The sequence below is a fragment of the Callorhinchus milii genome, unplaced genomic scaffold, assembly GCF_018977255.1.
Source record: "Callorhinchus milii isolate IMCB2004 unplaced genomic scaffold, IMCB_Cmil_1.0 Scaffold9, whole genome shotgun sequence".
Taxonomy (NCBI): Eukaryota; Metazoa; Chordata; class Chondrichthyes; order Chimaeriformes; family Callorhinchidae; genus Callorhinchus; species Callorhinchus milii.
Window position 1 is genome coordinate 22,282,947 of NW_024704750.1, and position 25,141 is coordinate 22,308,087.

The following is a 25,141-nucleotide window of genomic DNA, read 5'->3' on the forward strand; positions in this document are numbered from 1 at the left end:
AAGCTGGTTTTCTGTCGGTTATTTTAAAATCTCAAACACGAAGGCTGAATTTAAGAATCTGCTAGATTCGGCATGCTCCGAAGTGCTAAGAAAATAGTTAGTCTGAACCCAGGTAGAACTTCTTCTTCCTGGAGCTTAAGTTAAAGGGAACTGTGTAACTAATGTGTCTTCAATTCAATTTTCTGCAGGTGGTTAAGCCCTTACATTTCAGTCTGTCACCAGGGATCAAGAAGAGCTGGGACAGCTATTCATCATATTGCAATGACATCACATGCAAACAACACATTTCACCACAAACTGCATCACCATACATTCAACTGCTTCACTGTGCTTCTTCAAAACAGTTGAGAGATGTTCAGCACCACAGAGATAGCCATGAACACCAGCCATTCCCGCTCCTTCTCGCAGATCACTGTTGAAATCTAACGCACTGGGCATTTCTGAGTTCAGTTTAAATCCAATCATCCTCTCTTCAAAACTAAACCAAGTGTTACCCAAAGCCCAGTTGGGTAATCCATCTCCAATAATACCACTTCTTTCAGCCACAAAGTATACAGTCAATTCACTTTACACTGCATTCTGTGAAGTGCTTTGAAATGTCTCAACAGCATGATAAGGTACTATATCAAATGCAAGGATTATTATTAATCAGCCCAAAATCACAGACAACAGGTAATGGATTATGAAACTCTCTTAGCGCTAGCAAGAGGATCATTGGCTGCAACCTCAGCCAACTCCTCTTCTCTTCGACAGGTTTCAAAATAATCAGTCGCAAGGACCTGCATTTGCTTATGAAGTTTCCTTCTGCCCAAAATGGGAGGCAGAGCATGAAAACACAAGCTAGCAACCAATGCAAAAACAGCCAAGAACTTTACCAATCTGCTAGAGAGCACAGCTTCTGCTAACCTAGGAAACAGGAGGGGGAGGAGCCCGCAAGTCCATTTTCTACTTGAAACAATCCGGTTACTGGAGGCAGAATTAAAGCAGTGTGCTCATCTCTCTCTGTTTGGCTCTGACAAAGTGATTCAGTAACACATTGCATTTATTGGGCCATAGGAAAGGTTTTTTTAAATCTGCAGGATTTGCTGTTTTTAAAGGGAAACAGCTGACAGAAAGAGCAAACTGCATAAGCTATACACTTCCTCTCCCCTCCCCCCAAATCAAACTCTCAGTTTTGACTCTCAATCTGCCAAAACAAAACAGCTGTCCTGCTCTCTTCTCTCCAACCCCTAATGGGAGCCTCATGAAAAGTTTTAGCAGACATTATGCAATACAAATGAGAAAATGGATGCGCAGCAGTTTGCATTTTACCTAACTGACATCATATAAACAAAGTCAAACTTCCACATTGAGTGAACTTCTTCTATAAATCACCTCATATTATGGTATTTTGGAGCTAAGAAATTTAATGGGAAATGCTACACATCACTGAGAAACAGAAAAAGTGTGAGAGAGACACAGAGAGCAAAAGAGAGAGCAAGAGACAGAGAAGAGCACTTTGCCTGGAAACAAATTTTTGGAACCATCAAACTCCTTGCTGAAAAAACTTGGCTGAAAGTTTGTTGTGAGCCTCTCTTCATTACAATTCTAAATATAGAGGTAGACAGAAAAAAATGTTTTAATACAAAAGTGGAAAAAAGTAAACCTGCAACAATCTTACTTGATTTAGAGCACATCAAAGATTTTACATAAGGTGGCAGGAAATTCTCTTCCATTGCATACATCTAACATTTACTATCCACATGATATATTTTGTTAAGGCACAGCATCACATTATCTGTTTAAACTAAATTAAGTTTATACAGATTGATAAAAGTGCACATCGTATGTGAATTGCATTGTTCTGGTCAGACAATCTGATTGTGCGCACTTGGCTGTCGCGTTTCGCCCACAAAATATACAATCAATTCACTTTACAGTATATTCTCTGAAGCACTTTGAGATGTCTCAAGATATGATAAAGCGCTATATAAAATGCAAGCATTATTATAGTTATGATGCCAATTTGAATACCATAGCACTATTGAAAAAAAGAAGGGAGTTTCTCCTAGTGCCCTGATCAAAAATCCTCCAGATTGAAAAAAAATTGGTTATTCACATTATGGTTGTTTGTTGGCAAATTGGTTGCCATATTCACAGAAACTCTGTGAAGCTCTTTGAGACGTTACGACATAATGCATTACATCAAATGCAAGTGTTGCTATTATTATAATTGGAGTGAGAAACACAAATCCAACAGGATAAGCAAATGTATAAGATGGTTTCATATTGCTTATACATTTCTATTTTTCTTAAAATAGCAAATCTATAGTTTCTTTATATCTGTTTTGTTTACGTGACAAAGCTAGACTTGATCTATATCAAGCATAAAATCCAAAATGTACATAAAACTCAAATTGTCAAAATATTAATTATAGATTTTTTAAAATAAATGCACAACAACAAGCACATTATCTAATACACAAGGGTAAGTGACTGCAGGATGATAGCTCATCCCACACAGTGACAGTTTGAACAGTAATAGCTGGTTGGTAACGCAAACAAATATCTTCAGTTTGGATAGATCCCTGTCTATTTTTACTTTGATCCACAAAAAAAGCATTACCCCTACAAAAGTCAATGTTAAAGAGGGCAATATATATGAAACTGTTCAGCAACAACTAACGTTTATGACAACTACAGCAGTATTTCTGTGTCATAATAAAATCTCCTTAGCATCAGCTAAAACAATCGACCAAATGTCTAAATGTGTACACTTGTCCACTTCTCTGGCTGACATTTAAGATAATAGATTAATCCTAACATTCGATATAGTGCCTTTCATGTCAGAAGGACATCTCAAAGCGCTTCACAGGAAAGATTACAGAAAGTGCTTTTGCAGGACAGAGATGTAAACACTGCGAAAATTACCCCTAAAAAACACAACTCATACAATACAGTGTTTATAATCCTAGGTTTATAAAAAGCCACAATATATGATGAAAGTAATACGACGTTGAGTTTAAAAATTTTCCTCAACCCTATATAGCAATAGTGTTTAACTGCCTTTATATATACACACACCCAGTATGTGGCAACATGAACAGTAGGACGTTTTTTAAAAGCACAAAAAGTAACTATTTAAATATGGGCAGTATCACTTAACAACAACAAGTTGCACTTGTATAGCGCCCTTCATGTCAGAAAAATGTCCGGTTGCCTTAAGATTTAAAGGAATGCAGCAGCACTAATTCTGTCAAACTGAATTGGGCCACCCGTTATTGTGGTCGTTTCCCCCTGCATTTAGATAGAATATTGCAAATCAGAAAGGGCTTTGTAGTTCTCTAGGCTTCCACCATACAATTGCTTAACTTTCATTGCAGGGAGAAAGAAGGCTGTTGATTGTTTATCAGTGAGTCAAGGCATAAACCCCAGTGTCAGCCCTGCACCAAGATAGTCAATCTACACAACGCACTATACATCCCCAGATAGTTGGGTCACTGGAGTATTGTATTACTGTATAAGCACACAGAGAGCACGAAACTGGAAAGACAAACTTGCACAAGCACAACCTTTTTTTAAAAAAACAATTATTGGAAACTCTCTCCTGCAGGCCCCACCCAGACAGCTCTGGCCTTTAAACACGTGATGGTCTCCCAATGTCTTGGCTGAAAATCTCTAGATTAAAAAATCGGTCACTTTACTTCATTACTATTTGTAAGACATCAAATCCAAGGATAATGCTAATTATTATATGAAGTCTGGCATCAGACTCAGAGGATTTTGCATTCACATTTCAGTACAGAATATTGAATAATCAAAAAGGTGTAAATATTGTACCCTTCCATTTGTTACCAGCAAGGACATGGCTCAGTTGGCAAAAGCACTGCCTGCCAATGGTCATTCACTAAAAAGCCGTGAAACAATACCCCAACTGTATTGTCAGGGGCTTCCAGAAAAGCGAGAAAATTTGAGCAAATTTAAGATACAGTACTAGCAAACTAATTTACATTTATACAGCACACCTTTCAAATTGAAAGGGTGTCTCATACAACTAACTGGGATCCTGTGCTGCGGGGGGGAGAAGGTGGCCAAAAACACAGTCAATAGGTCTTAAGGCAGGTTTAAAGGAAGGTACAGTCAGCTTCATCCAGTTGATCCACCTTCATCCACCTACATCTGAAGGTTGTGGGAGGAAGTCATACTGTCTAAAGAAAAATATCAATGGCGAGCTATGAGGTATGAAGCTGGCTAGACTTCAACAATGCCCCAACGCACACTCTGGCATCCCCAAGCCTTGATTCCTGCACCTAATACTTTCCAGATTTTAGTAAGCAGGATGCTTGCCTAAATCCAACCTAAATTTTGGTAGGTCAGGGTATTAAGGGATATGGCGAGAAAGAGGGAAATTGGAATTGAAAGGATTAGTTGAAACACAGATCAACCATGATCTAATTAAATGTCGGAATATGTTTGAAGGGCTGAATGGCCTATTCCTGTTCCTATGTTCTCTGGTTGCGTCCCTCCAGGGAGAGGGTGCGCATTCCATTCCAAAAGTCTATCTCTGGGATTTCCTTCTGCGGGTGGGATACATGGAAATCTCAGCTTGGTTTGGACACTAGTAAGGATGTGATGGGTACCCACATTTGACAACCAGCTGACCCCCAAAGAATGTCTGACACTGTGTTGTCGGAGGTGTCATCATTCTGATGACATTAACCTGAGATCCTTTCTGCCTGCTCTAGTGGACACTAACAATACCATGGAACTATTTGAAAGACAAGGGAATTTTCCTGATCCTGACGAACAATCTTCTAAATTGGTCATTCGCTTCTTGGGTGTTTGTGGAACATTAATTACTGTCGCTATGCTTGCCTGTGAAGTATTCATTCATAAGCACTACTGCACCAAATACAAGAATTATTATTGTAAAAAAATTTCCGCATCGCAAATTATTATTCTTCTTAGCAAAAAAAAGAAAATAATAATAATTTGGTCACTCAATCAGTAACTGTTTGTGGGACAGTGCTGTGCGCAATTGACTAGTGCGTTTCACCCACAAAATATAGTCACGTTACAGTATATTCTGTGAAGCGCTTTGAGAGTCTAAAAAAGAAGCAGGAGTGCCTAAGAACTTCAATTGTAGATATACAATATAATTCACTTCGAATATTGCAACAAGAAAATAAGGTGTGAAAACAGGATATCATAACTACTAAGACTGTTTGAGGTTTGATCATTTTCACAAGAACTGAAAATTAGGGGGAAGATGGGAGGAAGAGACGAGACTAAATATCTTGAAAGCGAAGTACAAATGCTCGGGTTCAAATCCGTGACTGTCCAGCACCTTGGGATGTCTCCCGACGTAAAAGGTACTATACAAATGTAATTGATTGTTGCTGTTACCTCTGACTAGCAATTCATTCACTATTTTTTCCCACGATACTATCCAATTTTAATATTTAAAAAAAACTTTCGAAACATGATGATATCCCAAATTAGCACTCACTTTTTGTGAAAAAAATCAATAGAGCAGAATAAATCAGACACAGCCTTTCAAACTGGTACACAGGGCCTTTTAAACCATGCACTCGCCACTTAGGCGATCCAACCTCACCTCATACAGTACTTCAAAAGTTAGGAATCATTTCTACATATGGAGTTGAGTCCTGTAGCTCAGTGGTTAGAGCACTCGCCTTGGAAGCGAGACACCTGGGTTCAATTCCAGGCAGGGAGAAACCTTGGGCAAGTTTCCTTACTCCACACATCTAAAAATAATCCGTCCAAAACAAAACAATAATAAATCGGTCATTTTCAATCCACAGCTGTGCGCAATTGGCTGCCGCATTTTGCCCACAAATATACAGTCAATTCACTTTACAGTATATTCTGTGATGAGCTTTGAGACATCGAGAAGACGTGAAAAGCGCTATATCAAATGCAAGTATTATTATATACAAAAGCACATTCAGTATACATATCAGTTCATATTAGTCATCGTAAAGTGTACATTAACATTTTAAATCTCAAAAAAGAAAACAACTCAATCCTTGGCTGCTAGAAACGGCACAATATGGCAAGAAATAATTTGGTCATTCAATCTACGACTATTTGTGGGACACTGCTCTGCGCAATTGGCTGCCGTGTTTCGCCCACAAAGTATACACTCAATTCACTTTACAGGATATTCTGTGAAGCTCTTTGAGACGTCTCAAAGATGCGATATGGCGTCATATCAAATGGAAGGATTTTTATTATTAAAACTGCAACATCGAAGAGTCTTGAAGGCAAGAGGTTGGTTGGTCATGCACGGTTAGTTTTATGTGGGTGAAAAAAAAATCGAGAAGTGAGAATGCTCAAGTGAAAGTGTTGCTCAAATCGCTGGTTTCAATGAACTGGAAGCACATAATATGACAAGCACAACAGGGAGCAGTGTCCAGTTTCCTCGCGGATTTTTTGCACACACACACACACAGTAATCCCCACGCAAAAACACAAATGCCCCCAAATATCCGACTCGCACACAAAACCAGCTCTGCCGCCCTGCGTACAGAACAGGACCAACAATATACAAAACACACACACACACACACAGAGAGCACGAAAACATGAGGTGAGGTGCGGTGGGGGGTGGGGTGAGAGAGAGAGAGAGAGAGAGAGAGAAACATTTTACAAAGATCAAATCTGGGTGTAGAAAGATTTGGAAGCATTGCTCAGGTATGTAAGAATCTGAACTGGGGGCCACTGCAGCAGCAGCCCCAGCCATCCAGCCCCAGAGCCTGGGAATGTTAATGGAATCGGATCTCTGGGCGAGCAGAGTTTTAAAGACCTCGACTGCAATGGTTCCTCAGCCTGATTTAGTAACCTTTTAATCCTGAGCTCGGCGCGCTCTCTCCTTATAGTCCACCCCGGGCAGCATCCGCTCTTGGCTGCAGACGCGATTCTGATTCCGATTTCACATCGCTCCCGGTAATCCTCACACGTTGGCTCACTCCGACGGGCAAAAAAAAAAAAAAAAAAAAATCCGAGTTGCAGCTGCAGTTCCAGATCGGATCCCAAACCCCTGTAAAATCGCAGCCCTCACGCTCGAGTCCTTCCTCGATGCCTCTCTGTCTTTTTCCAACTCATCGCACCACACGAGGAGCCGAGTCCTCGGGGTCCTAGTGCTCTCCACCTCTCCTGGAAGCTGGGATTCCAGTCCTAGGACCTTATATCGCCCAAGGTCGTTTAGCCTGAAGCAACCCCGGCCCTCCTAACGGGCCAGGGAATAGGGGGCTTCATAATAACAACCAATCAGGTACATTTCTGTGATACTATCTATCTATCTATCTATCTATCTATCTATCTATCTATCTATCTATCTATCTATCTATCTATCTATCTATCTATCTATCTATCTATCTATCTATCTATCTATCTATCTATCTATCTATCTATCTATCTATCTATCTATCTATCTATCTATCTATCTATCTATCTATCTATCTATCTATCTATCTATCTATCTATCTATCTATCTATCTATCTATCTATCTATCTATCTATTTCTCTATCTATTTCTCTATCTATTTCTCTCTCTGTCTCTCTCTCTGTCTCTCTCTCTGTCTCTCTCTCTGTCTCTCTATCTATCTATCTATCAAGGCAAGATTTGTACTTTTTAAAAAAGCTGGAGGTGATAAAAATCAGCAGATCTGGAGGTGAAATGGCATTAAAAGGACTATCAGAAGATTATCAAAAGATGCAGCATCAAAAGATTTGATTTTAACTAATGTTGTCAATTCGACACTTTAGATTCTCATTTTCTGAAGACCATATTCCTGCAAAAATCTTCGTAAGGAGAAAAAGAAACAGAACCTGACAATGCCAGAAATCTAAAATAGAAAATCCTAGAAAAACATATGAAAACTGGCCACACACGTAAGGTCACCCCATCTCTCTCTCTCTCTCTCACACACACACACACACAAAATATGCTATGTATTTCCAGCATTTTCTGTTTTTACTTCACTTGAACACTCCCATTTTATGTTAAAACATAAAGCATATTAAAGCATAAATCTTTCTGTAAGTCTGCAGTCTACTTAAGACAGTTTACATATCTCCTGTGTTAGAAAATTGATCATTCTACTCTCCAGGAAACATTTAAAAATGGGTTGAATAAGTACTTAAAGTGAAACAATATAAGTGGTTTTGGGGAAAATTTAGGGGAAAGATGAATAGTGTGTATTACTCCAAATACAGGAACCTGCTGCAATATAAACACATAACAATAATAATACTTGCATTTGATATAGCGCCTTATCACATCTTTGAGATGTCTCAAAGCTCTTCACAGAATATACTGCAGTGAAGTGACTTTGTATTTTGTGAGCGAAATAAGCACATAGGTCAAATGGTATGCTTATGTGCTACATTTTTTCTCTCTTCACCTCAATTTCTAATAATTTTCCTCCCCTGTATTACAACTAAAGTTCCTCATCATTACTTTTTTAACCGGAAACTAAAATAAGTAATGCCTGATTCAGAATAATTTAAAGAAACACATTTCACACACAATCAGAACTATACCTTTGCTATGTCCCTAAACAAAGCATTCTAAAGTTGGGATGACTGCCATTGTGTTGCAGCACTCACAGCATTAATCATTATTCATCGCAAGCTATGCGCCCAAATCCTCATCTGTGTACTCTACTCACCAGCTACACATCATAAAGGAAAAAATGATGGAAAAAAGTACTTTGTGTACATTACACCCAACAACAGATGGCCAGGGGATGAATTACAGACATGTAGAGGGTCATTTTTTGGTTCTGAATTGGGACTTCGCTGCTCATGCACAGAGGACCACATCTGTCATTCACCCTGACCATCCTTTCTTCTGGAAAGATATGATGGACGACTGTGGTAACTTTAGCTAAAGCAATTCACAATGGAATTTTTAAGCCTCTCACTCTGAAAGATTTCATACCATATCATATGCTGATATTTGTACTGATGGTCTGACGGTGATTTGCCAACAAAGATACAGTATAAACCGGGGCTGGAGGGAGGACAAACTGCACTCGAGGCTTGTTCCAAACACCACCTGGAGATGTTGGCTTTAGGACCTCACAGTGTAAATGCAGCTGATGCAAATCTCACAGGGATCACTCCCCTGTGGATTGTTGAAAGCTCTCAGGTCATCTAAGTTTCAACAGATTGTTTTTTGATGTTACTAAAATACAGGATTGCATGCCTGGCAGCAGGTGGGAAGTGTATCTGATTCTCCGCTACCCCCACACCCCTCACTGAGGACTGTACATAGATGACACTTTTGAGCCAGGCAGCTCCGCAGTAGTCCAGTGTATTGCTAATGACGAGTCAGCTAGTCCAGCATGTTGGCAGGACTTGGAGGGGCAGACCATTCACGAGTAGCAGGGATTCTTCTCACTCGGCTCCTGTTACCCTACAGGTCAAAAGCCTAAATAGGATGCTCTAAACTGGATAAGCAATAGTAAACTAAGTTATGTGGTTTCAGCTGGTTAAACTCCAGCAGTACCCCCAACATGTATTCTGGGTCCCTCTTGCACAGGCCTGATATTCTCCAGAAGCAGGTAAGCAGGGTGTGTCACTCAAGTGAGAGAGGATATTCCATTCCAGACACAGGGAATTTACATGTATAAGTGACGTAAATTTGTGGACAGAGAGCAGCAGCCAATGGCAAACAGAAATGTCCCACGAACAGTCGTGGATTGAGTGACCAATTTATTATTTTTTTTAAGGAATTATTACCCCCGGAAAAATGATCCAACAAGCGACTAACAACCGTGTTCCGACTTTCTGCTAGGTAAACAGAGGCGTGTGGAATAAGGAAACTTGCCCAACATTTTGCCCCACCGGGAATCAAACCCAGATCTCTCACTTGTGAGGCAAACTATCTAACCACTGAGCTACAGTCCTATTCAATAGCACTCTATTCTGCACCTATCCTCTCATTTTGCCTGGTTTTATTTCTTCCTTGGGCAAAAATAACAATAATAATTTGATCACTTAATTCACAACTGTTTGTGGGTGATGGCTGTGTGTAATTGGCTTCCGCGTTTTGCTACCAAAATACACAGTCAATTCATTTTACAGTAGATTCTGTGAAGCGCTTTGAGACGCCTAGAAGATGTGAAAACGTGTAACCAACTGCAAGCAGACATACACAGAATGGTGGAATGGGCTGACATGTTGCAGATGGATTTCAATGCGGATAAGTGTGAGGTGATACACTTAGGTAGGAAAAATGATAGGAGGCAATATAGACTTGGTAGCTCAATCTTAAGGGGGGTGAACATACAGAGAGAGCTGGGTGTTCAAATAAGCGAATCATTAAAGGTAGCGGGGCAGGTAGATAAGGCAGTAAAAAAGGCATTTGGTGTACTGAGCTTTATTAGTAGGAGCATAGAGTATAAGAGTAGAGAGGTTATGGTTAATCTACACAAAACACTGGTTAGGCCTCAGCTGGAGTACTGCGTTCAGTTCTGGGCACCTTACTTCAGGAAGGACATTAAGGCACTGGAAAGGGTGCAGAGGAGATTCACGAGAATGATACCAGGAATGGGGAACCTTAGCTATGAGGACAGGCGGGAGAAGTTAGGACTTTTCCCATTAGAGCAGAGAAGATTACGCGGGGACCTGATAGAGGTCTTCAAGATCATGAAAGGTTTTGACAGGAAAAGCTGTTTCCGCTGGTAGGTGTGTCTGTGACCCATGGTCAGTCTTAAGATATCTACCAAAAGAAGCAGAGGGGAGGTTAGAAGAATTTTTTTCACTCAGCGAGTTGTTGGAATTTGGAATGATCTGCCTGAAAGGGGAGTGAAGTCCAATTCGATAACAGCTTTTAAGAGAGAACTGGATAGGTATCTGGGGAAGACGGGTTTGCAGGGTTATGGGGAGAAAGCTGGTGATTGTAGTTATTGAAAGTGACTTGATCTGTCAAAGAGCCGGCACAGACTCCATGGGCCGAATGGCCTCCCTCTGTGCCGTAATATAACATGAATCTATGACAAAGCGCTATATCAAATGCAAGCATTATTAGTATTATTATCTCACCCCCTCATTGACTACTCATTTTTACCAGGATACTACCGGACGCCGATCAGCTGATGTGTTTGGCTCCAAACCATTCAATTCATTTCCAATTAATGCTTCAATATGTTTCTTTACACTGAGAGTTACTATGCAAAAGTTGTTAACTCTGGAAAGTAATCACATTTCTTTCTTGTTCCACATTCTATTGAGCAAATTAGCTATTCATCCATCATATGTGTCACACCATTATGTACTTGTCTGTATCCAACAAAGTTTCTTAAAAAAAAGGCTGATGCATGATCTACAGAAGTAGTAACTGTATATGCACCAGATTAAGGGGGGAGGAAGAAAATCTTCCAAGATTGGAGGGTTGCGTGAGTTTAAGGTCACAGTAATGAGAGCACATGAAAAGTGAGAAAGCACCAGTTTGAAGCACCCACCATGAAATGTATCTGCTTGAAACAATTACATACAACTATGTACTTCTAGGAAACATTCTTACAATTAGGGTTGAAATCTGAGATTCCAGTTGGTATTCGTTGAGGTTTTTTTAAAAAAAGGCCTGTGGGAAAAAATGTACGGTGACGAGATAGAGATAAGAAACAAAAACATGTTGGTAAAGTAAAAATAGTGCTGGTGTATCAGAAAAAAATATTCTGCTCTTATCAATTAAAATTATTTCCAAATTCATATTCCATAAATACTTCGCAGAAGACAAGCTCTTTACAGTTCAAACTATAACCAATGAGCTAAATATCTAAGCAAAGCCCCACATATTTACTGCATGGGCAACCAGCTAAACGTTAGCCTGCAAAAAGAAAGAACAACTTCAAACTGGCAGATGGCAGGCTCTTATTTCACAGCTGGAGAGAATTCCCTTTAAGTACCACAGTATTATTTGGTAAATATATAATTTTCTAACCTATACCTCACAAATAGAAGAGAACACTGAAGCACACTGTTATATCAGTTCAGATTGAAGATGTTCTTGTATAAATGGCGATTTTCCAGTAATTAACTGTTAATCACTCAATGTTGCTGAGATAATCATTTAGGAGTCAGTGCAAAATGCCATCAATGTATCAACTATAGGAGTTGCTCCTAAATGCAATACATGAAAAATATAGGCAAGCATTAGCATAATACTGCCCTAGCATATATGGAAGATATTTTTGGGCAGTAATTCATCTTAATGTAAGCGGACAGTTATAAATGACTCAAGGTTGGCTCTCACAAAATCGAAACCACAGTTAGATTAGTTTTATCTCTCCTAGTAACGATTCTCTACATTATCCTATTCTCCTCAGTGAATTCACAATCATTCTGAATGAGAAACAAGTACAATGAGTTTGTACTCAGTGGTTGCATTCCCACGTCCGAGTCAAAAAGGTTGTGGGTTCAAGACCCATGTTCGGGATATGGAATCACATAGTCTAAACGGAGACTCCAGTGCAGCATGGCAGTGCGCTGCATTGTTGCTGTCCTTCGGATGAGTCATTAAACCGAGATCCCGTCTGCCTGTTCAGATGGATGTTAAAGATCCCATGGCACTATTTGTAACGGAAAGGGAGTTTCTCTCTTCCAGTGTCCTGGCCAACAATCCCCCAAATTGGTTGTTCACTCCATGGCTGTTTGCAGGACACTGCTGTGCACAAATTGGCTGCTGTGTTCACCCACAAAATACAGTCACTACCCTTTACAGTATACCCTGTGAAGTACTTTGAGACCTCTGGATGAGAGCAAACTTCCTCCAGTTGAATATCAACAAGACTGAGGCCCTCATGCTTGGCTCCCGTCAGTGCCTCCATACCGAGGGCACTGACAGCATCGAAGCTAATGCAGAACCTTGGCGTCCTGTTCGACCCTCAACTGTCCTTCATCCCCCATATCTGTGTCATGATCCGTTCCGCCTTTTCCCACCTCCGTAACATTGCCCAGCTCCGCCACTGTCTCTCACCACAAGTTGCCGAGACCCTCATCAGGCATTCATCATATCCCTGCTTGTCGGCCTCCCCAACTCCTCCCTCTACAGACTGCAGATCATCCAGAACTCTGCAGCCCAGGTACTTTCCTATACCAAGCTCCGTGATCCTATCACCTTCATCCTTGCCCGGCTCCACTGGCGCCCCATCACTCAAATGATACAGATCTTGGTCCTCACCTTCAAAGCCCTCCACAGCCTTGCTCCTCCCTACCTCTGTGGCCTTCGAATCCACTACCAACCTGTCTGCTCCCTCCACTCAACGGGCTCAAGTCTGCTCTGTGTCCCCTGTCGTGCCAGTGCCATCATTGACAGGTGAGCCTTCAGCCTCTCTGCCTCCACCTTCTGGATCTTCTGGATCTTCACCTTCTGGACCTTCACCTTCTGGATCTTCATCCCACAGTCCCTCCACCTCGTCCCCCTCCCTTGCCTCCTCCAAAACCTGTCTCAAGGTCCTCCTCTTCAACTGTGCCTCCGGTCATCCTCCTACCCCTACACTCCCCGCCCTCCACACCTCCTGATCCCGACCACCAGCAGGGGTGTGGATCCCTGACTGTCCAGCGCCTTGGGACATCCTCCTGATGTGAAAGACGCTATACGAATGTACTGTTGTTGTCTCAACAATGTGAAAAGCGCTAAATCAAATGCAAGGACAAAACTTGCAAGACCAAAGTTAGACAGGTCTGCTCCCTCCCCAAAGCAGGTCATTCCACCTACCAACTTGACTAACAGAATTCAATGATAAATACAGATGCCACTAAATGCAACACAAGGTATTCCAAAGGGTATCTGGAATATTGTGAATACTGATTCTGATTTCTTTTTTTAACATTACCATATAGACATCAGCACCTAGCACAGAACAGGCTGATTCAGAGAGCACTATCTTACCATTCTTCCTGTTACTATAAAGAGTAGGACCCTGATACAAAGAGCAGCACTGGCAGTCAGAATGAAGAGATGCACAATAATAACACAACAGGTGACAAATAAATCTTGTGCATGCTTCAGAGTAAGTAAAGATTATTTTTCCTCTTATATACCTTCTGGTTTATGAAGATAGGGAATTGTGTATGCTTAAGGGAAATGGAAACTCCTGTAGTCTTAAGTGAATTGGGAACATCAATCACCATTGGGATTCAAATCCAGGCAGATCAATAGTGTTGCAAATATGCTATAACTTTGAAACTGAATCCTGCAACAATTTACACCAAGTGATAAATTGAAAGCAAACACTTGAAAAAGCAGCTGCATTTTCAACTATGATATTCAAAAGGAATCTATGTTCAAATAAACATGGCTGCTTACGACTCAATTCCCCCAGGATTTTTTTTAAATGAGGGGAAGGGAACTCGAACAGAGCTGACTGTCCAGTGACCCCTACTGGAGAGTGTGCCTGTGTGGACAAGGTTGGGCTTAGCTGCAATTCCCTGCCTAAAGCTTCTGGGCTCAACAATGTTGAATAGGGTGAGATATGGTGGTCCAGAGAGCTGGCAAAAAAAAAATATGGTCACTCAATCCACGACTGCTTTGGGGGACATTGTTGTTCACTTTGCAGTATATTCTGTGAAGCGCTTTGAAGATGTGATAAGATGCAAACATCATTATTATTATTATCAGGGAACCATACACCAGAATGAGTCAGAACCCTCTGATGAGAAAAAGTGAGGAAAACAGTAGTGTTTTCAGAGGGAGGGGGAGTTACTGGAATGGGTTTCCTGTCAGATTTTGAAGGCAGGTGGGAGGGAGCAAAATAGAGGGCCTCCAAGACAGAGTTCCAGAAATCAGTGGTAGAATTTCTGAAACCTCGATCACGGAAACTGGAAAGTTCAGCGAGCGTATTTTTGTATTTTGCTCTTTCCTCTATCTTAGACCAGCTAACGAAGAGTTGGACTAAAAATTTCAGCTATCTTGGCTGTATGGTTAGTGCAGTGTAAGTCAGTGCCTCAATCCGAATAAGGGAGCTCCAAGCAAGTGGGTTTTCTATTCTAATTCAACTTGCACAATCATTATGCCCTTCAGACAGCTCCTGAAGCTGCCAACCAGTCTTCATTTACTCATTAACAATTTTCCCATTGGTTTTGTTGTATTCTATCCTTGAAGTGTCCACTGGTTATCTTTATTTGTAACAGCCACTCAATTATTTCAATTCACTTCTAAAACAAATCCATTGTTTTATTCAGTAGTTAGGTTGAACAATACACATTACTGCCTCCAACCGCTATTTTGTCTGCACACAAATCACTCAAAATAACAAAGCCTTTTTAGTCAGTCAGTGACACACAGCCCTTCAAACTCGTGAATTACCTCTGCAACAGTTCAACAGTCTGTGCTCGCGTACATTGTTAGCAGAGACAGGCAGCTCCCTAAAAAGGCTGGATTGATCTCTCAAAAGTGTAAACACAGCTTGATTTCTGAACGGTGTTGCAGCATTTGGATTCTATTTCTAATGTTACAAGTAGTTTTCAAATAATAGATTGTTTACAGACTGTGATATAGATTGTCGACTACAACAACAACAAAATTACATTTGTAAAGTGCCTTTCACGTCAGGAGGACGTCCCAAGGCACTGAACAACAACAACTTGCACTTATATAGCGCCCTCCACGTCTAAAAACGCTTAAGAATGGTGGAGCCCAAGGACGAGCCGGGGGAGGGGTAAGGTGACCGTAGGCGCGGTCGAAAAGGAAGGTCTTCAGGCGCGACCTGAAGTAAGGGAAGGAGGGGGCGAGGCGACTCTGATAGTCTAAGAATTATCCCTATATTTATACAGCTACAAATTACCAAATTGACTGACTGCTCACATTAAAGATCTGATTTCAAAAATTATTAGGCAACTGGGTGGGGCTACACTTGGACGCTCTTTCCAACTCTGGGTCCCATGATTTCTTTAAATCCAATGCGGGCAAGTCGGATGAAAGCCCATTTGATCAACATGCTGAAAGTTGTCCTCAAACTAAAAAAATTGTTTATTCCAAGTCTACTGTAATTCTTGTCCTCTTCTATGGTTCAAGTATTCCCTAGCTACATCCTAAAAGATTCAGCATTAGAAACAAACGAAATAACTTTTGCATAACTTTCCAAACATTCTCAAGTACTCAAAAGGTATTTTCTTCATGACCTGAAATCATTTTATTACGTCCCAAGACAATGAAGGACAATAACTGCCACAAAGGAAAAACTAGACATTAAATGTCAATTTTGTAATACAACAACTACAAAAGTTACAAACATTTCATTGGAACCCATCTGATCTCACTATGTCTGTTTGTAATGCAATTTACCAGCAGCTGTAGTGAGATGAAGTGGTTTGTGTCAGTCTGGGTCAGTGGTAGCACTCTCAGCTCTGAATCAGAAGTTTGCGGGTTCAACCCCCTCATCAGGACATGGAATCACGTGGTCTAGGTGACATGAAAAACGCTATACAAATGTAAATTGTTGTTGTTACACTCCAATGCCATGCTGGCGGCGTGCTGCATTGTTGGAGGTGACGTCCTTCGGAGGAGACGTTAAAACGAGGTCCCGCCTGCCTGTTCAGGTGGACATTAAAAATCCTATGGCACTGTACAAAAAGAGAACTATACAAAAGAGTTTCGCCTGGTGTCCTGGCCATCAAGTCCCTCAAATATTAAAAAAAATAGTCACTCACTCCACAGCTGTTTGTGGAACATTGCTGTGCCCAAAACTGGCTGCCGTGTCTCGCCACAAAATACACAGTCACTTTCCTGTGAAGTGCTTTGAGATGTCTCAAAGACGTGATAAGATGCTATATCAAATGCAAGGATTGTTACTGTTTATATTAGATTTTCATAAAGATATTTACAACAGCAACGTTTGCATCCATGCACAGCGAATGGCCAAAGCTAGAGTCATATACTATAGAAGGCATTGGTATATAACAATTTGCAACAGATCAAAATAAATAGAGGGATATTTGTTTCAAACTCAGCCACAGCTTATTCTAAACATTTTACTTATGCAAACCAAGTATTAAGTAGTATAAAGAATCAGATTTGATGAGCTTGGATAGCTTTCTTACTCATTATTTTAAGACCATACTTGTAAAGGTTAATTACGCTGTTTGTACGAGCCTAATGTCTGAATTATTTAGAAATTGGATGAGACAATTGCTTTCATTAGTGTTAAGGTGCTATGGAACAGTCAGATGTGTGGTAAACGAAGTTCATTACATATAAATGTGTACAACTTGGGGGGAATCATGAAATGGAAATAAACGTAGTTAGTATGCAATTTTAAGCAACCCATTATTGAAAGCACATCAAGAGCAGTAGAGAAAGTGCTGCAGAGGTTCACTAAGGCGATACCAGGGATGAGAAGATAATAGCTATAATGAAAGGCTTAAAAATGACCGTCTTCACTGAAGCAGAGCAGGTTAAGAGGGGATCTATTAGAAGTGCTCAAAATTATGAAAGGATTTGTGAAGGTTAATTTTTTTCCATTTCTATCAAGAAGCCTTCCCTCATCTAAAACAAGGCTGAGTGTAGAAACCCCCTTAACACTGACCTGCATGTGATCAGCTGATTGAGCAGAGATCAGGTACAAAAAAAATTGAGAATTGTTCTGAATGGGTCAAATTATTATTGAACTAACCCATGATCAAGAAAACGGAGAACTACATTTTTAAGGTGCCATTTACATTTTTTTTCAAACACAAATCTTCACCGCAGTAGAAGCAACACAGATCCGAGTGGCTGAATAGCCTCCTGTTCTGAAAATGTCTGTTTGTTAGAACCCAAATATTTAGGTGCAACTCTCCCTTCCCCACTGACATGTAAACCAATGAATTAAAATGTTCAACAACAAATTATATTTGTAGAGCACCTTTAAAGTCAGGAGGACGTCCCAAGGCGCTTGAGACGACAGAGATTTGGACCCGGGATGGAGGAGGGTGGAGGGCAGGGAGGGTGGCCAAAGCCGCGGGTGAAAAGGAGAGTCTTGAGACACACCTTGAAGGAGGCGAGGGAGCGAGGTGAAGGGAATGTGGGATGGACTTCCAAATGGCAGGGGCAGAGAGGTTGAAGGCCCGACCACCAATAGTGGGGCAGGCCGGCTGGGGAAGTGGAGCAGGCCACAGCCTGCTGAGCGGAGGGAGTGGACAGGTTGATATGAGTCAGCAGGTTGCAGAGATAGGAAGGAGCAAGGTCGTGCAGAGCCTTGAAGGCGAGGACAAGGATTTTGAACTCTTATCCTCTGGGGGATGGGGAGCCGGTGGAGCCGGGTCAGGATGGGGATGATGGGATCACGGAGCCTGGTGCGAGAGCTGCAGAGTTCTGGATGATCTGCAGCTTGTGGAGGGAAGAGTGGGGAAGGCTGACAAGCAGGGAGTTGGTGTAGTCAAGCCTAGATGTGATGAATGCATCACGGTTAGCCCAATTATATGAATTTAATATTCAACTAAAAAGATGGCAGCTGATTTCAACAGTTTTCACTTTCCTATCTCATCATAACAGATTTAAGAGATTTATAAGATTTAAGTAGCATTTTGCAACATTGAGGAAATAAGCAGAACATTTTTTTAAAACTACAATTTTTACACATTTAATATCCAGTCTACATAGATCAACAAGGTGAATAATTTGTATTTTTACTTTCTCACAAATTAGTAGGATTCATATTCGGAGTATGTTTAAAAGTATTTCGGTAAGTTATGGTGAACAGTGCCAACAATCCCCTAAGTACAATTGGTTATGCACGCTAGGGCATTGCTGTGTGTAAGTTGGCTGCTGTGTTTGCCCACAAACCCAGTCACTACCCTTCACAGTAAAATCCTGAGAAGCACTTTGGGATATGCTCCCGACATGAATGGTGCTATACAAAATTATGATTACAGTATGAATTATGATTATAATATCTAATATGATTGAATACAACAACAACAACAAGATTCCATTTATAAAGCGCCTTTCACGTCAGGAGGACGTCCCAAGGCGCTGCACAGTTGGGTCATGACCCGAGCAGGGGGGAAATGGTCAGGGTGAGGGAAGGGAGGGAGCGAGGAGGGGGGAAATGGTCAGGGTGAGGGGAGGGAAGGGAGGGAGCGAGGAGGGGGGAAATGGTCAGGGTAAGGGGAGGGAAGGGAGGGAGCGAGGAGGGGGAAGAGAGTCGAGAGGGGAGCTGAAGGCTCGGTCAAAGAGAAGAATAGCACTGGGATGTAAAACTCCCAGTACACTCACCAAGAAAGTCCCATTTAAATTGTTCACTTGTTCAAGCGCACCATTTTCTAGACATTGCATCAAGAGCTGCTGTGACTACTTTATTAAAGTCAACTTATTGATCTGATTTAAATGATTTAGGCTTTTAAAAAACAGTAAAATATGAGGTCAAAGATGAAAAGTTGTTAAAGCCTATACATACCCATGAAAATGTAGCTCATGTTATGGCTCAGTGTCAATCTGTGGTCAGACACAGCAAGTTATATTAAGAATCTGTAATCAGTATGTCAGGCCAAGCCGTTCATGTGAGGCACTTATTATCATTGGCACCCTTTACAGATTAATAATAGTACTTAATGCTCTTTTATTAAAATATCAACTTAAAATAATGGCATTTTATTCCCATCTGTATTTTATCATTCAGTGATTGGAATTAATGTCATCACTGGTAACACTATCAGGAATACTGGGCTTCTTTCTTTGTTGAACAAGTCCCTAAAATTTGCAAAGGGAGTATTCTGTTCTTATTACTATTCAATAGAAAACTTTCAATAGAGTAAATTCCTTCCACCAGAATTTTCACTAACCCCAATTTATATAGTATTGTGTACAGGAAGCATAATAGAACTAGAGGTATTCCCTATTGAACTAAATAGGGTACCTAGAGATCAAGAATTGGTTAAATTTTAAGTGCTCAAAATTATTAATATGAATTTTGCTAAAGAAATAACACATGTTGGATCTCCCTGCTCTCCTCTATTAATAATATTATATATTACTGTATTAAAAAAATTGAAGCTTGGATATTTGAGAGGGACATTACGTCTTCTTATTTGATTATGATAATAATTCCTGCATTTGATATAGCACCTTATCACGTCGTAGAGACATCTCAAAGTACTTCACAGAATATACTGTAAAGTGAATTGACTATATTTTGTGGGCGAAACACAGCAGCCACTTGCGCACTGTGGTGTCCCAGACACAGTCCTTTGTGAACGTTTGCCAATGAATGAACATGGCATGAAATCGACAAAACTGTCGCTGGAAAATGCTTACATTCCCACTTTAAGAGGAAAGTTTTGATCAGGGATAAAGTTTCAAAATGTATGGGAATATACCTGAAAGAAGTGGGGTATATTATTGTAAGGTTGGCAGTACATCATGCAGAGTTACATGGTTAACATTCAGGCGCAGTGCAATACCTGCCCAGTTTGTTTCCAAACACACCCCGGTTTCTTTTTGGGAGGGGGGGGGAGAGAGAAATGAAAAGTCTTAAACTTATTATTACAGAAATGATGTATATTGCATATATATTTTTGGCAGTAAGTTTGTAAAACATCTTCAAATAAACAAAACGCAATCCTCGCTTTGGGTTAACATCAAACAGCTCCCTCCCTATCAGACATACACGCAGTAATTTGAGCTGATCCCCTACCCAGTGAGTTTACTGTATACTGTTCGGTCTGCGTGGCAATCCCCCACACATACCATCTGGTTTACATTACACGGCAAGAAAAATCACAAGACTCTGCCCACAATCCTTTGCCTTCTATTTTGGGAGAAGTACAAAAGTAGGAAAGCACCAGCGGGGCTTTACGGATGCAATAACATCCACAGACCGGACCGTACAACTCTGCTCGTTTGATCACCGACAGTCACCGAAGCGTTACAGATCAGAAAGGCGTTTTTAAACGCAATGTTCAAACGGATACACGTGAAAAGGTTTTCACCGAGAGTTCAATTATCTGTCCATCTTTTCACTGCACCACCTGTCAAAGGTCAAGTTGGTAGATCACCTCTCGCTTCTCTCCGCAGTTCCCTCTACTTGAGAGTAATGTAAAATCTGCTCAACTGAGATGACGTCCGAAAACTAACCCCAACGCGATCGGGAATACTGTACACTGCCGAGCAGAATGAGTGTTTAAAAACAACACGTTGGAGTGGGTTCTTTAGAAAAGATGGGTAACGCATTTTTATCAGTAACAGTCTGATTTTTTTTTTAAAAAGAGGATTTTTCCCCTCCAGATAAGACTGCGCGGTTATTGTCCCAAAGACTCCCGCAACCCCCACCCCCCCACCCCCCACCACACACACGAACAACAGCCCCTAAGGGTTGATAATGTCTCACAAGTCCGAGATCCAGTTAATGATGACTGGCCGATCGGCCCCGCCATCGAGGACGGTGGGTTCAGGACGCTGCAGCGTGGGTTACTGTCTTCAGTCAACACACTGCTCTGTCTGCACCTCGTCCACCACAAACGATGGGAAGGCTCTGATGACAGTGATGTATATTTACGTTTATTTTCTGAAAAAACGACCCACACAGAAATCAGTGGCCATAATTGGTGACTACACATCACTTGAAAGTTTCCCCTTCCCCCCCCAAAAAAAGGACGCATTATTATATATAATATTAATATTAATGAGGTGCGGGGTGAAAGGAAAAGGTGAACTAATGGCCATTGGAGAGGGAGGGGTGAGGGAGGGGTGAAACACATCAGAGACTACTCGGAAAAGTGAAACGCTTTTAAAATCGCGTAACATAAAACTTAAAAGTACACGAGAGAGGGAGAGAGAGAGAGAGAGAGAAAGAGTACCTTACAATTAAATGTGGTGTGTTGGGGCAATGTTTAAACCGCTTCCTGACGGGAGTAATTATCAATAATGAACTCCTGTATTTTTCGGACACACACAACAAAAAAAATCCCTCTGTGACACTTGCAGCATTTCAACCAAACTCCAGCTCCCATGTCAAAAAAAACCCCCCACAGGCTGAATTTGCTTTTTTTTTGTTGTTGAATGGGTGTGAGGGGTGTGTATGTGTATGTGTGTGTGTGGGGGGGGGGGGGAATAAGAGAGAATTTTTTAAATAAAAGAGAAATGTCAAGGGCAATCCCCAGAGCGATTTTTAACCCTCTCCCCTTCCCAAGTTTAGGGGGAGACGGAGAAACAGAGAGAGAGGGAGAAGCACAAAATTGCCTCCGAATAAATGGGGGGGGGGGGGAGGAAAGGGGGGAAAAAAACCACACACCCAACAGTGACCTCCAGAGAAAAAACACCCTGAGCTTTCAACTCTCTCTCTCTCTCTCCTTTTGCGACAATAACACGGTGTAGATTTTTTAAAAAAAAATAACGTGTTTACGGGGAAAAAAAGGGATTTTTAAAAATATATATTGATAGATAGACAGATAGAGAGAGAGAGAAAGAGAGAGATAAATAGATTATCAGCTTAGCAAAATAAAACGGCTTTAGTCTTATTGGTACTTACACACAAGAGTCAATTTCATGACATGCAAAGATGGCTGTTGACGAGGAGTGATCGGGAGTGATTTGTTTGTTTGTTTGTTTGTGTTGTTTGTTTGTTATTAGAGCAGAGACGGTAAAAACTGGGAAATTACTATTCCTTCCTCCCCCCCCACCCCTCACCCACCCCCAACCCTCCCTCACCCCCACCCCCTTTTCCCGAAAGGACACTCAGGGGTTGAGGAGAGGAAAGAAGGTGAAAGGGAGAGAGGGAGGGTGGGGGGTAAAAGTGTGAAAGGATAAAGAGAGGGAGAGAGAGGGAGAGGGGGGGAATAGGAGGAGGGAAAGAAGCGGCTTCAGTAACACCACGATAACCGCGGCCGTCGCCTAGGAGACGAGCCCAGGCGGCTCCAACCCCCTCCGGCCTTCCCCGGCGCCCGACATTTTACTCGGCCCACGCGGGCTCAGCTCTGCACCTCCTCTCCCGTCTCCCCCCCCACCACCACCTCTCCCGGTTTCCCTGAGGAACGAAATACCTCCCTCCCCCCCCTTCCTCTCGGAGGGTTTCTCTCTCTCTCTCTGGTTGCCCGCCTGTCAGACCAGTCTCTCTCCCCCCCCCCCTTCCCGCCTGCTTTTAAAAATAAACGACTGCTTCGCGCGCCGCAGCCGAGCGGCGGGAGGCTCGCGCGCAGGGCTCGCCAGGCATTGTAGCCCAAAAGTCGCCCAACTACCAGCCCAATATTACACTCAACGGCTAACTCGGGGTTTTTATTTTTTTAAATAAAAAGCGCAAGAAGATGTTCCGTAGGGTTTACATTTAGTTTCATTAAAAACTCGGCACACGCCCGACGCCGTTTTTCTTTTTAGCGCACACGCAAGAGTTTTTAAAAACCGCCCGATTGGGCGTGAACCCGCCTCGTCGGGCGATGCTGGAGAATGGGGGCGGGGCGGGGCGGGGGGGTAAGGGGAGGCGGCATGGAATGGCGTGAGGTCCGCGCTTGCGTGGCGACGGCGCCTCGCGTCACGCGCGAGGGCGTGGCGGGGAAGGAAGGGGGCGTGGTTTTAGCGGCAATTGACGTGCTGTCCCGTCCCCCCCCCCGCGGGGTCGGATGATTGACAGCTGAGTGTCACGTGCTCACCTTTCCCAGCGAGAGGGGCACAAGGTTCCCGCACGTGTTGTGGAGTCCTGCAGCTCAGTGGTCAAGAGCACTGCAAGGGAGAGAGACCTGGGTTCGATTCCCGGCAGGTCAGGGCGAATCCTTGGGCAAGTTTCCTTACTCCACACGCCTGATAAATAATCCCGCAAAAAACGAACAATAATGGTGGTTTCAATCCCCGACTGTTGGCGGGGACGCTGCTGTGCGCGATTGGCTGCCGCGTTTCGCCCACAAAATATTACGGCCAATTCACTTTGCAGTCTGTTACGTGAAGCGCTTTGAGACGTCGAGTCGACGTGAAAAGCGCTATATCAAGTGCAAGGATTATCATTCCATCCACATTTAGTTTCTCTCCACAGGACGGTTAAAAATGAACACGCACGAGGACTGCCCCCCCCCCACCCATTACTTATTTATTGCAGTTTCTCCTTTCCACACGTTGTGCGATTTGTGCCGGTCAATTTGCCGCAGGCCGGGCTTGACTACTCAAACTCATTGCTTGTCGGCCTCCCCAACTCCTCCCTTCACAGGCTTCAGATCATCCAGAACTCCACAGCCCGTGTCCTCTCCCGCACCGGGCTCCGTGACCCTATCACCCCCATCCTCGCTCGACTCCACTGGCTTCCCATCACACAGAGGATACAGTTCAAGTTGCTGGTCCTCACCTTCAAAGCCCTCCACGGGCCTTCTGCCACTATGCCCCACCCCTCTGAAACTCCATCCCGTAGTCCTTCCACCTCACCCCCTCCTTCAAGACCCACCTCTTCTTCAATCATACTTTCGATCACCCTGCTTCCCCCCCGCCCTCCACCCTCCCCGATCCTGACCTCCCAGCTCGGGTCCGAAACTCTGACTGTCCAGCATTTTAGGACATCCTCCTCACATAAAAGGCACTTTACAAATGTAATTTTGTTGTTGTTGTCAATGCTGAATTTTATTTGGCCTTCTTACTTTTCTTTCTCTTCCGAACAGATCTCTCCTGTTTCTTCTGCTTCTGATTGCAGCTCCCATGTATTGTTGTTCATTGTAAAAGATGAGGCAATAAACCATTATCTTAAAAATTATCCAACAAACTATTGTTTGTTCGATATTGCTGGATGCAAATGGGCTGCTGTGTTTGCCTACAAATAAATAGTCAGACAAAATATATTACATTTGTTATTGATATAGAAACATCTCAAAGTGCTTCACACATTTACTTAAAATATAGTGAGTGAATTAGTGCCATAGGATCTTAAACAACCATCTGGACATGCAGACGGGACCTCAGTTTAGCATCTCACCTGAACAACAGCACCCCCAACAATGCAGTGCTACAACTCCGTCCTCTGCCTGAGCATCAGTCTGGCCTGTGAGATCCTATTGCTGATGGAGGGATTAAAATCACAACCTCTGAGTCAAACTGACACATTAAAGGCAATGTTGCAAGGCTGTAAACTAAATGGGGTATAAGTGAAGAAGCCCCTTTATCCAATTGGCCATTGGGGAGCCATATGGACAAACTTTAAAGATCTCTTTATTGATTCAGCTTGCAGTGCAGACTGTTCTG

The 25,141-nt window shown here is 42.2% G+C and overlaps 1 protein-coding gene across 8 annotated transcripts in view; it reads right to left on the reverse strand.

Moving 5' to 3' along the window:
• Window positions 1-22,617, reverse strand: part of foxn3 (forkhead box N3) — a 170,560-nt gene extending 147,943 nt beyond the window's left edge. For 6 of the 8 annotated variants that reach the window (XM_007906000.2, XM_007905998.2, XM_007905999.2 and 3 more), the window contains exon 1: window positions 6,845-7,135. The gene's annotated coding sequence lies outside the window, so the exon portion shown is untranslated. Of the gene's footprint in view, window positions 1-6,844; window positions 7,136-21,320; window positions 21,444-22,460 lie in introns of those variants that run through there. The other 2 variants (XM_042337971.1, XM_007905996.2) reach the window with 2 other exon arrangements.
• Between the last annotated feature and the right edge of the window lie 2,524 nt (window positions 22,618-25,141).